Below are 13,305 nucleotides of genomic sequence, written 5' to 3'. Positions count from 1 at the left end.
ATTGCTGGCTTTTATATAGAACACCGCTGAGTATTTCTCGCAAGTCACACTGATGGGCTGATGGGGGTGAGAAAAATACTTATTACACACGGGTGTAAGACGTATTTTTCTCACCTACATAGACTTTCGTTGGTGGATTTTTTGTGCAATACGCTGACAAATGCAACATGCTGCGATTTTCTATGCCCGTAAAATACGGGTGCGAAATATACAGCAGATAGGAGCTGCCCCATAGAGAATCATTGGTCCGTGTGCAATGCGTTGTTTTTGCGCCTCTCATACGTCTGTAAAAATCTCTAGTGTGACCCGAGCCTTAAATGCCCGTGATCGGTGCTAGCACCGATCATGGATGTCACTGCACTATGTCAGCTTTCACAGAGCTGACACTCGCAACCAACCGCTGCGGTGCTCAGCGTGAGCCCGCACGATCGTGCTGCTGCACATATACTGCTGTTTGCAGGAATGCAGCTCCTACAGAGAAGTACACAGTATGTACAGTGCATGTCACAAAGGAGTTAATACTATGATGTGTTGACATCATTATTAGCTAGGATGATAAGCTATACTAAAGAGTTGAGCAAATACTGTTTTGTTAGCTATTTCTATCTAAATACATCAGCTTTTATGATAATTTACTTTGTTTTACTTTATTATAGTAACTTATCTAAAAGTCTAATTTAGTCTCCCTTGTTTACCACTACAGGTACTGAAATGATAATGTTTTTATAATCATTATTGCTGTACTAATGGCACAGTCAGAATTTAGACTTCTTATTAAATTTCTGAATATAAATATGATCTAAACAACATTAAGCTCATTTGGTTACGCAAAAAATGCATTGATAAGCAACACATTTACTTTAGTACAAATATCTCTGCCTTGCACGGTGGAATCATAATCATGTTTGACTCTACAGGCCAACATAAACAATGGGTTTTAAGAAGATTTTCCAACAGAAATGGACTCTAGAGTACAATTAAAATATGAATATGCTTACGCACACATACTGAAACATATACAATAAAAAGACAAAAGTATTGGAACACCTTCATTAAACGCACAGGAAATTTTATAACATTACATTCTAAAAAATATATTGGTACTGTATACTGAAACCTTAAAATTCACTTTATTGGAATTACTCAATTCCCTTTACTGGGACCTAACTCAAGCACTGAAAATCAATCCCATAACATTATCTCTCCTCCTTCCTTAGAACAAAAAATGAACCACTAAATAAATGTGATCCACTTGTGGCATGTCAAAGACCATGAGCAACCAAGAAAAGAAAAAGACATGATCCATATATACCGGAATCACCTTGAAATATAATAATATTTTATTGGTACAACAGAAAGCCAGAAAAAAGTTTAAAAACATGTAAAAAGTCATAAAATGACCATCAATCAGTTGACACCAGGGCCGGACTGGCCATTGGGCACTTCTGGCAAATGCCAGAAGGGCCAGTTCCAGTAGTGGGCCGCTCGATCCGTGCACACTGTGCCACTGTCAGTGGCGCCAACGCCGACTCACCCCCCGCCAGCGCCGCCACATTCAACTACACTGGCGTCTATGACGCCGGTACAGTTGAATGCAATGATGGAGGAGAGAGCATCTGCTGATGCCCCCTCTCCCATCATTCCACGCTCTGCCTCTGACACTGCGGGTGTGCGATGACATCATATCATCGCATACCTGCTGTGTGCCGGGCAGACTGCAGCCGCTGAGACCGGAGGCAGGAGCAGCGCGAGGCATGAGGAGAGGTGAGGATTATATGTTTTTTTATAATATATCAATGAGTGATAACTGAATTGTGGGGCTATTGGGGGGGGCGCTACATTAAATTTTATGGGGGCTGCATTACATTCTATGGGGATTGTATTATATTCTATGGGGGGCTGTATTACATTCTATGGGGGCTGTATTACATTCTATGGGGGCTGTATTACATTCTATGTAGGGCTGTATTACATTCTATGTAGGGCTGTATCGCATTCTATGGGGGGCTGTATTACATTCTATGGGGGCTGTATTACATTCTATGTAGGGCTGTATTACATTCTATGTAGGGCTGTATCGCATGCTATGGTGGGGCTGTATTACATTCTATAGGGGGGCTGTATTACATTCTGTGGGGGGTTGTATTATATTCTATGGGGGCTGTATTACATTCTATGGGGGGGCTGTATTACATTCTATGGGGAGGCTGTGTTACATTCTATGGGAGTGCTGCATTACATTCTATGGGGGGTTGCATTATATTCTATGGGGGCTATATTACATTCTATGAGGGAGGATTGCATCATACTCTTTTATGGGGCTACATTATATCCTATGGGGAGGTAGGCTGTATTATATTCTATATTAAATGTATTCTATGTATTAAATTTATTATATTCTATGAGGGGTGATTGCTTCATACTCTATGAGGGGGTAACATTATATTCTATGGGGAGCTGCATTATACTATATGAGGACTCTTGCAGTATTTGGATTGGTGTTTAAAACCACTATTATCAAAAATCCCGTCCTTTGTAAAGTATTCAGGTGATTTTTTATTGGCATTGGAATCAAATGAATGACAACCTAGTTTTGCTCTTGCATCAATAGATGTGGTAAATTTATATACCAGGATACCACACTGACAGGGTATTAATGCAATTAAAAAATATTAGAGCATTCCCATAAAACACCTGAATTTGTTACTTTTACAGTGGAAGGGTCTGAATTTTATCTTGACACACAATGCGTTCACGTTTGTAAACCAGTGGTACTTGCAGGTAACAGGTACCGCTATGGATACACCAGTAGCATGCGTTTTTGCACATTTTTTTTTTATCGGCTTTTGAAGAAAAATTCATCACATGCATGGGTAACCCCTATCTGAAACATATTGAGTGTTATATACGTTATGTGGACGATATGTTCATTGTATGGGATGGTGGTCACATTGAGTTCATAAATTTTTTTCGAATATCTGAACATTACCAATGATGAGAATATGCAGTTTACAGCCTGCTTTGGGCAAGACAAATTGAACTTTCTGGATGTAGAAATTAATATTGTAGAAGGAAACCTGCTTACTAAAGTACACAGGAAAGTTACAGCATCAAATTCCTTATTAAGATACCATTCTGCTCATCCTGAGCATATACGAAAAAAAGTTTACCATTTAGCCAAATGTTATGGTTAAGAAAGTTGAATAATAGCGAGGCTTGTTTTTAGTCACAAGTAGATGAGTTAAAGGGGAGGTTTCTTCATAGAGGTTACCCATTAGAGGTTTTAAATAGTGCGGAAACACAAGTTAAAAAAATCACACAAAGAGAGTTGCTGCATGAAAAAGGTAATAAAAAGTCATTTCAAACATACGCCACTAGATAAAATAATTCAGGCATCCATCCGAAAAACTGACATGTGCTAGAGACAAATAATGATCTGATTAAACAAGAAGCAATCAAACCCAGATTTGCATGCAAACGAACCAACAATTTGTCAGAATTGCTTGTCCGAAATTGGATTGAGAATCCACAAAATAATTGATTAAGTGCCGAATCCCCTGAAGGCAATTATAAATGTAAAAATTGCAATTTCTGCCAATATCATCTAACCGGTTCTTCCCTAAAAATCGGACATATTCAGCATAGGGTTAATAATCTAATAATATGTAAGACCAAAAATGTGGTTTATATCATATTTTGCCCCTGTTTAGTGTATTACATAGGCAAAACTATAAGATCGATGCTTGTAAGATTTCGTGAACATTTTCACTCTATTTCAACAGGCAAAGGTTCACCTAGATTTATAAAACATATTCAGGAGGTGCGCGATTCAAACCCCCAATTCCTGCGTTTCACGGGCATAGAAATGGCTAAATTCCTAAGAAATGGGGGCGACCATAATAAAATCCTCCTACGACAGGAAGCAAAATGGATAATAAAAACCAATGCACAGGGCCCTTTGGGACTTAATGAAAGATTAGCTCTTTCTTGTTTTTTTATAATCAAACTTAAAAGAACTTTTTGCCTCTTGAAGTATGGTAGTATATACAAATTTACATATAATAAATATCAATTAAAATTAGATGTAATGGTTTTATTTTTACTTTTTTTTTTTCATGACTAGTACATGTTTTTAAATTTTTAATTATATGTAAATGGCCTTGGGTGATGATGGATTAAAAAGGAAATGACATACCATCTGTTATACATGGACCCGTAGAAGCGTGTAATACGTGAAATGGCCGTAGTCTTCTTCTTGTACCGGCATTTTCTGCAAACGTACTGCCCTCTGTAACCATGTCCATACCACATTGAAAGAAATAAAGGACAAAGGTTTTTTAACTTTACGGAAAGTTGGAGTGGTGTGGCTTTTTTCTTTTTTCTTTGGATGTTTACTATATGAGGAGGGCTGCATTGTATTCTATGGAGGGGCTACATTATATTCTATGGGGGGCTGCATTATGCTCTATGAGGGGGCTACCATATATTATATTTGCAGGGGCTGCATTATACTATATGAGGGGGCTTATAGACAAAAAATATATATTGAACAAAGTAGAAAATGTATTAATAATTGCAACAAAGCAAAACAAAAATTATTTAAAAAGTAGCCATGAGTGCCTGAAAGGAGCCAAAATAGATCTCAGTGGCACCACCTTGGGAAAACAAGCAAGGCAGGTACAAGTACAACTAAATGGCAGGGAATGGCAATGTTATACTAAGTGTCTGTGACATACTATAGATGAATAAATGCATCCTGAAACAATTGGTAATCCATATCAATGGCAATACATAATTACATTCATATGACGTGAGGATGAAGGTTACACACAAAAATATATATCTAAAAAATGAAGGGCACCCCAGGGGTTCGCTGTGCCTGGAGGATCGGACCTTTCTAATGATAAGGTATACATTTCATTACTCTTGTTGCTCGGACCCGCCAACATTCATATACCCCACTTATATTTTGCACTATTTTTCCTGGCATATATAGTGTTTTTCTTACCCTAATATGCCTTGCATATAGCTATTTTAGCACTCATACATTTTTCTTATAATCTTGTGCCCTTCATTTTTTATATACAGTGGGGCAAAAAAGTATTTAGTCAGTCAGCAATAGTGCAAGTTCCACCACTTAAAAAGATGAGAGGCGTCTGTAATTTACATCATAGGTAGACCTCAACTATGGGAGACAAACTGAGAAAAAAAAATCCAGAAAATCACATTGTCTGTTTTTTTAACATTTTATTTGCATATTATGGTGGAAAATAAGTATTTGGTCAGAAACAAAATTTCATCTCAATACTTTGTAATATATCCTTTGTTGGCAATGACAGAGGTCAAACGTTTTCTGTAAGTCTTCACAAGGTTGCCACATACTGTTGTTGGTATGTTGGCCCATTCCTCCATGCAGATCTCCTCTAGAGCAGTGATGTTTTTGGCTTTTCGCTTGGCAACACGGACTTTCAACTCCCTCCAAAGGTTTTCTATAGGGTTGAGATCTGGAGACTGGCTAGGCCACTCCAGGACCTTGAAATGCTTCTTACGAAGCCACTCCTTCGTTGCCCTGGCGGTGTGCTTTGGATCATTGTCATGTTGAAAGACCCAGCCACATTTCATCTTCAATGCCCTTGCTGATAGAAGGAGGTTTGCACTCAAAATCTCACGATACATGGCCCCATTCATTCTTTCATGTACCCGGATCAGTCGTCCTGGGCCCTTTGCAGAGAAACAGCCCCAAAGCATGATGTTTCCACCACCATGCTTTCCAGTAGGTATGGTGTTTGATGGATGCAACTCAGTATTCTTTTTCCTCCAAACACGACAAGTTGTGTTTCTACCAAACAGTTCCAGTTTGGTTTTATCAGACCATAGGACATTCTCCCAAAACTCCTCTGGATCATCCAAATGCTCTCTAGCAAACTTCAGACGGGCCCGGACATGTACTGGCTTAAGCAGTGGGACACGTCTGGCACTGCAGGATCTGAGTCCATGGTGGCGTAGTGTGTTACTTATGGTAGGCCTTGTTACATTGGTCCCAGCTCTCTGCAGTTCATTCACTAGGTCCCCCCGCGTGGTTCTGGGATTTTTGCTCACCGTTCTTGTGATCATTCTGACCCCACTGGGTGGGATTTTGCGTGGAGCGCCAGGTCGAGGGAGATTATCAGTGGTCTTGTATGTCTTCCATTTTCTAATTATTGCTCCCACTGTTGATTTCTTCAGTCCAAGCTGGTTGGCTATTGCAGATTCAGTCTTCCCAGCCTGGTGCAGGGCTACAATTTTGTTTCTGGTGTCCTTTGACAGCTCTTTGGTCTTCACCATAGTGGAGTTTGGAGTCAGACTGTTTGAGGGTGTGCACAGGTGTCTTTTCATACTGATAACAAGTTTAAACAGGTGCCATTACTACAGGTAATGAGTGGAGGAAAGAGGAGACTCTTAAAGAAGAAGTTACAGGTCTGTGAGAGCCAGAAATCTTGATTGTTTGTTTCTGACCAAATACTTATTTTCCACCATAATATGCAAATAAAATGTTAAAAAAACAGACAATGTGATTTTCTGGATTTTTTTTTCTCAGTTTGTCTCCCATAGTTGAGGTCTACCTATGATGTAAATTACAGACGCCTCTCATCTTTTTAAGTGGTGGAACTTGCACTATAGCTGACTGACTAAATACTTTTTTGCCCCACTGTATATATTTTTTGTGTGGTTTCACATATTTTGGCATATATATTGGTATTTTTTGCCTCAATATGCCTCACACATATCTGGTTGAGCACTAGTGCACCTTACTTGCATTTTTTTGCACCCCTCATTTTTTAATATTTCACTACATGCATTTTTGTGTGGTTTTACATATGTTTGTGTTGCACTTTATATATACCTTTTGATGCACTTTAGTGTGCTGTGTGGTTCGAGCTAATCATTTTCTCATATATATATACCTGACCTTTTCTGTGTCTGTTTTATTGTTGCTACTGTACAGTCATGGACAAAAATCTTGAGAATGAGAGAAATATTAATTTTTCCAAAGTCTACTGCTTCATTTTTTCTAATGGCAATTTGCATATACTCCTGAATGTCAGAGTGTTCAGCTTAACAGCAATTACTGTACTTGCAAAGTCAATATTTGCCCAGAAAATGAACTTTAACCCCCAAAACACATTTCAACATCATTGCAGTCCTGCCTTAAAAGGAGCAGCTAGCATCGTTTTAGTGATTGATCCATTAACACAGGTGTGGGTGTTGATGAGGACAGGGCTGGCGATCAATCAGTCATGAATAAGTAAGAATGACATCACTGGACACTTTAAAAGGAGGCTGGTGCTTGGTATCATTGTTTCTCTTCAGTTAACCATGTTTATCTCTAAAGAAACACGTGCAGCCATCATTGCACTGCACAAAAATGGCCTAACAGGGAAGAGTATCGCAGCTACAAAGATTGCACCTCAGTCAACAATCTATCGCATCATCAAGAACTTCAAGGAGAGAGCTTCCATTGTTGTCAAAATGGCTCCAGGGCGCCCAAGAAAGACCAGCAAGCGCCAGGACCGTATCTTAAAACTGTTTCAGCTGCGGGATTGAACTACCAGCAGTGCCGAGCTTGCTCAGGAATAACAGCAGGCTGGTGTGAGTGCTTCTGCACGCACTGTGAGGCGGAGACTCTTTGAGCAAGGCCTGGTTTCAAGGAGGGCAGCAAAGAAGCCACTTCTCTCCAGAAAAAACATCAGGGACCGATTGATATTCTGCAAAAGGTACAGGGAGTGGACTGCTGAGGAGTGGGGCAGTCATTTTCTCTGATGAATCCCCTTTTCGATTATTTGGGACATCTGGAAAACAGCTTATTCGGAGAAGAAGAGGTGAGCGCTCCCACCAGTTTTGTCTCATGCCAACTGTAAAGCATCCTGAAACCATTCATGTGTGGGGTTGCTTCTCAGCCAAGGGAATCGGCTCACTCACAGTCTTGCCTAAAAACACAGCCATGAATAAAGAATGGTACCAGAATGTCCTCCAAGAGCAACTTCTCCCAACCGTCCAAGAGGAGTTTGGCGCCCAACAATGCCTTTTCCAGCATGATGGAGCACCTTGCCATAAAGCAAAGGTGATAACTAAATGGCTCATGGAACAAAACATAGAGATTTTGGGTCCATGGCCTGGAAACTCCCCAGATCTTAATCCCATTGAGAACGTGTGGTCAATCATCAAGAGACGGATGGACAAACAAAAACCAGCAAATTCTGGCAAAATGCAAGCATTGATTATGCAAATTATGCATTGATTATGGACGGCTATCAGTCAGGATTTGGTCCAGAAGTTGATTGAGAGCATGCCAGGGAGAATTGCAGAGGTCTTGAAGAAGAAGGGTCAACACTGCAAATATTGACTTGCTGCATTAACTCATTCTAACTGTCAATATAACCTATTGGTACTCATAATATGATTGCAATTATATTTCTGTATGTGATATAAACATCAGACAAACACTAATAAAAACCAGAGGGCAGCAGATCATGCGAAAATATAATTTTGGTGTCATTCTCAAAACTTTTGGCCATGACTGTGTTAAATTTTGGTATACTTACGTATATATATATATATATATATATATATATATATATATATATATATATATATATATATATATATATATATATTTATTATTATTTTTTTTTTAACATATTTACCTCCAGGTACAGGCACATTTCTGTTTGTGCCATTTTTTGCCCATTATAATTATAATAAAGGCATTTTTATATTCTATTTTGCTTTTATTCAATTTTTAAATTGGTTATGATTCTTACCCTTCATATGTAAGACACATATCAGTTGATTTCCATACATAGGTTTCTTTGTTGTACTACTGTATATATACAGAGTATCTTGTTCAGGTGCTTGGCACAATTTTGTTTGTACACTGAAACTCTTGTGCTTTGTTTTCACAAGATTTCCTGTTTGCTGCTGTCCATTAGTTAATATCCTTGGTTATTAGACCACTCATAAGACACAGCCTTAGCGCATATGACTAATATATGGTATATTTTTACAGCACCTCTCATATAGGTGGGTTAATATCGTCTGTCTTTGTGTGAATATTAGCGCTGGAACAATTTTTATTTTTTGCATAGCAATATATAGAGGATTGTCATCTGTTTAATTGTGCTGACCCTATATATCAATAGGTCCTGTATGGAGATTTGTACACCACATTATAAACTCTTATTGTGTGTCAATCGATTGATGGTTGTAGCGCTTTTGAGGGATATTGTATATCATGTATGTCATTTGTGACTTTTTAAATGTTTTTAAACTTTTTTTCTGGCTTTCTGCGGTACCAATAAAATATTATATTTAAAGGTGATCCCTGTACATATGGCATGTTTCTCTTTTCTTGGTTGCTCTCCTCCTTATAAAGTTGGCACAATATAGTCTGGCAGGTATGTTGTCATGACATTTGGCAAACTCAAATTTGTGACAGATAGCAAAATGTGATTCACCTGTCAAAAGAACACATTTCCACTGCTCCAGAATCCAGTGGCAGTATGCTTTACACTACTCAATTTGACTCTTGGAATTGTGCTCGGTGATGTAAGGCTTGTGTGCAGCTGTTCGGCTATGACAGCTAATGCAATGAAACTCATTTATAAAGTTTTTGTGTTGATGTTAATGCAAAAGAAGGTTTTGACTTTGCAGTTAATTACTCAGCAGAGCACTCAAGGCTTTAATACACTGTTTACCACAACATTTGATGTCCACTTTTTTCACTTTGTAACTTTAACCCCTTAGTGACAGAGCCAATTTGGTACTTAATGACCAGGCCAATTTTTACAATTCTGACCACTGTCACTTTATGAGGTTATAACTCTGGAACGCTTCAACGGATCCCGCTGATTCTGAGATTGTTTTTTCGTGACATATTGCACTTCATGTTAGTGGTAACATTTCTTCGATATTACTTGCGTTTATTTATTAAAAAAACGGAAATATGGCGAAAATTTTGAAAATTTTGCAATTTTCAAACTTTGAATTTTTATGCCCTTACATCAGAGAGATATGTCACACAAAATGGTCAATAAATAACATTTCCCATATGTCTACTTTACATCAGCACAATTTTGGAAAAAAAAAAAAAATTATTAGGGAGTTATAAGGGTTAAAATTTGACCAGCAATTTCTTATTTTTACAGCAAAATTTACAAAACCATTTTTTTTAGGGACCACCTCACATTTGAAGTCAGTTTGAGGGGTCTATGTAGCAGAAAATGCCCAAAATTGACACCATTCTAAAAACTGCACCCCTCAAGGTGCGCAAAACCACATTCAAGAAGTTTATTAACCCTTCAGTTGCTGCACAGGAACTGAAGCAATGTGGAAGGAAAAAATGAACATTTTACTTTTTTTCACAAATATTTTACTTCAGAATCAATTTTTTTTATTTTCACATGTGTAAAAAAAGAAAATGAACCACATAATTTGTTGTGCAATTTGTCCGGAGAATGCCGATACCCCATATGTGGGGAGGGACCACTATTTGGGTGCACAGTAGAGCTCAGGAGGGAAGGAGCGCCATTTGGCTTTTTCAACATAGAATTCTCTGGAATTGAGATCGGACACCATGTCGCGTTTGGAGAGCCCCTGATGTGCCTAAACAGTGGAAACCCCCCACAAGTGACACCATTTTGGAAACTAGACCCCCTAAGGAACTTATCTAGGTGTGTGGTCAACACTTTGAACCCCCAAGTGCTTCACACAAGTTTATAACGTAGAGCCGAAAAAATTAAAAATCATTTTTTTTTCACAAAAATGATCTTTTCACCCCCAATTTTTTATTTTCCCAAGGGTAGCAAGACAAAATAGACCCCAAAAGTTGTTGTGCAATTTGTCCTGAGTATGTCGATACCCCGTATGTGGGGGTAAACCTCTGTTTGGGTGCACAGTAGAGCTCAGAAGGGAAGGAGCGCCATTTGACTTTTTCAACATAGAATTCTCTGGAATTGAGATCGGACACCATGTCGCGTTTGGAGAGCCCCTGATGTGCCTAAACAGTGGAAACCCCCCACAAGTGACACCATTTTGGAAACTAGACCCCCTAAGGAACTTATCTAGGTGTGTGGTCAACACTTTGAACCCCCAAGTGCTTCACACAAGTTTATAACGTAGAGCCGAAAAAATTAAAAATCATTTTTTTTCACAAAAATGATCTTTTCACCCCCAATTTTTTATTTTCCCAAGGGTAGCAAGACAAAATAGACCCCAAAAGTTGTTGTGCAATTTGTCCTGAGTATGTCGATACCCCGTATGTGGGGGTAAACCTCTGTTTGGGTGCACAGTAGAGCTCAGAAGGGAAGGAGCGCCATTTGACTTTTTCAACATAGAATTCTCTGGAATTGAGATCGGACACCATGTCGCGTTTGGAGAGCCCCTGATGTGCCTAAACAGTGGAAACCCCCCACAAGTGACACCATTTTGGAAACTAGACCCCCTAAGGAACTTATCTAGGTGTGTGGTCAACACTTTGAACCCCCAAGTGCTTCACACAAGTTTATAACGTAGAGCCGAAAAAATTAAAAATCATTTTTTTTTCACAAAAATGATCTTTTCACCCCCAATTTTTTATTTTCCCAAGGGTAGCAAGACAAAATAGACCCCAAAAGTTGTTGTGCAATTTGTCCTGAGTATGTCGATACCCCGTATGTGGGGGTAAACCTCTGTTTGGGTGCACAGTAGAGCTCAGAAGGGAAGGAGCGCCATTTGACTTTTTCAACATAGAATTCTCTGGAATTGAGATCGGACACCATGTCGCGTTTGGAGAGCCCCTGATGTGCCTAAACAGTGGAAACCCCCCACAAGTGACACCATTTTGGAAACTAGACCCCCTAAGGAACTTATCTAGGTGTGTGGTCAACACTTTGAACCCCCAAGTGCTTCACACAAGTTTATAACGTAGAGCCGAAAAAATTAAAAATCATTTTTTTTTCACAAAAATGATCTTTTCACCCCCAATTTTTTATTTTCCCAAGGGTAGCAAGACAAAATAGACCCCAAAAGTTGTTGTGCAATTTGTCCTGAGTATGTCGATACCCCGTATGTGGGGGTAAACCTCTGTTTGGGTGCACAGTAGAGCTCAGAAGGGAAGGAGCGCCATTTGACTTTTTCAACATAGAATTCTCTGGAATTGAGATCGGACACCATGTCGCGTTTGGAGAGCCCCTGATGTGCCTAAACAGTGGAAACCCCCCACAAGTGACACCATTTTGGAAACTAGACCCCCTAAGGAACTTATCTAGGTGTGTGGTCAACACTTTGAACCCCCAAGTGCTTCACACAAGTTTATAACGTAGAGCCGAAAAAATTAAAAATCATTTTTTTTTCACAAAAATGATCTTTTCACCCCCAATTTTTTATTTTCCCAAGGGTAGCAAGACAAAATAGACCCCAAAAGTTGTTGTGCAATTTGTCCTGAGTATGTCGATACCCCGTATGTGGGGGTAAACCTCTGTTTGGGTGCACAGTAGAGCTCAGAAGGGAAGGAGCGCCATTTGACTTTTTCAACATAGAATTCTCTGGAATTGAGATAGGACACCATGTCGCGTTTGGAGAGCCCCTGATGTGCCTAAACAGTGGAAACCCCCCACAAGTGACACCATTTTGGAAACTAGACCCCCTAAGGAACTTATCTAGGTGTGTGGTTAACACTTTGAACCCCCAAGTGCTTCACACAAGTTTATAACGTAGAGCCGAAAAAATTAAAAATCATTTTTTTTTCACAAATATGATCTTTTCACCCCCAATTTTTTATTTTCCCAAGGGTAGCAAGACAAAATAGACCCCAAAAGTTGTTGTGCAATTTGTCCTGAGTATGTCGATACCCTGTATGTGGGGGTAAACCTCTGTTTGGGCGCACTGCGGAGCTTGGAAGGGAAGGCGCGCCGTTTGACTTTTTAATCTCTTAATTGTGAGAGCGGACGTCATTTTGGGTTTGTAGATGTGCCTAACAGCAGAAACCCCCCACAACTGACCCCGTTTTGGAAACTACACCCCTCAAAGATTTTAATCAGGGGTATATTGAGCAATTTGAACCCACATGTATGACACAGAGTTTGATAACATTAGGTTGTCATATTGAAAAAATTCATTTTTTTCCACGAGAATCTTGTTTTAGACCTGAATGTCTCGATTTTTCAGAAATAACATCAAAAAGTGGACCCCACAATTCGTTACCCACTTTATTATGAGTGCAGCAATATCCCATATGTAGTAAAAAAGTTCTGTTTGGACAAATGGCAGGGCTTGGACAGAAAGGGGCAC

The sequence above is a fragment of the Ranitomeya imitator genome, chromosome 4 (genome assembly GCF_032444005.1).
Source record: "Ranitomeya imitator isolate aRanImi1 chromosome 4, aRanImi1.pri, whole genome shotgun sequence".
In the NCBI taxonomy this organism is placed as follows: domain Eukaryota; kingdom Metazoa; phylum Chordata; class Amphibia; order Anura; family Dendrobatidae; genus Ranitomeya; species Ranitomeya imitator.
Note: the sequence above shows the minus strand (reverse complement) of the source record.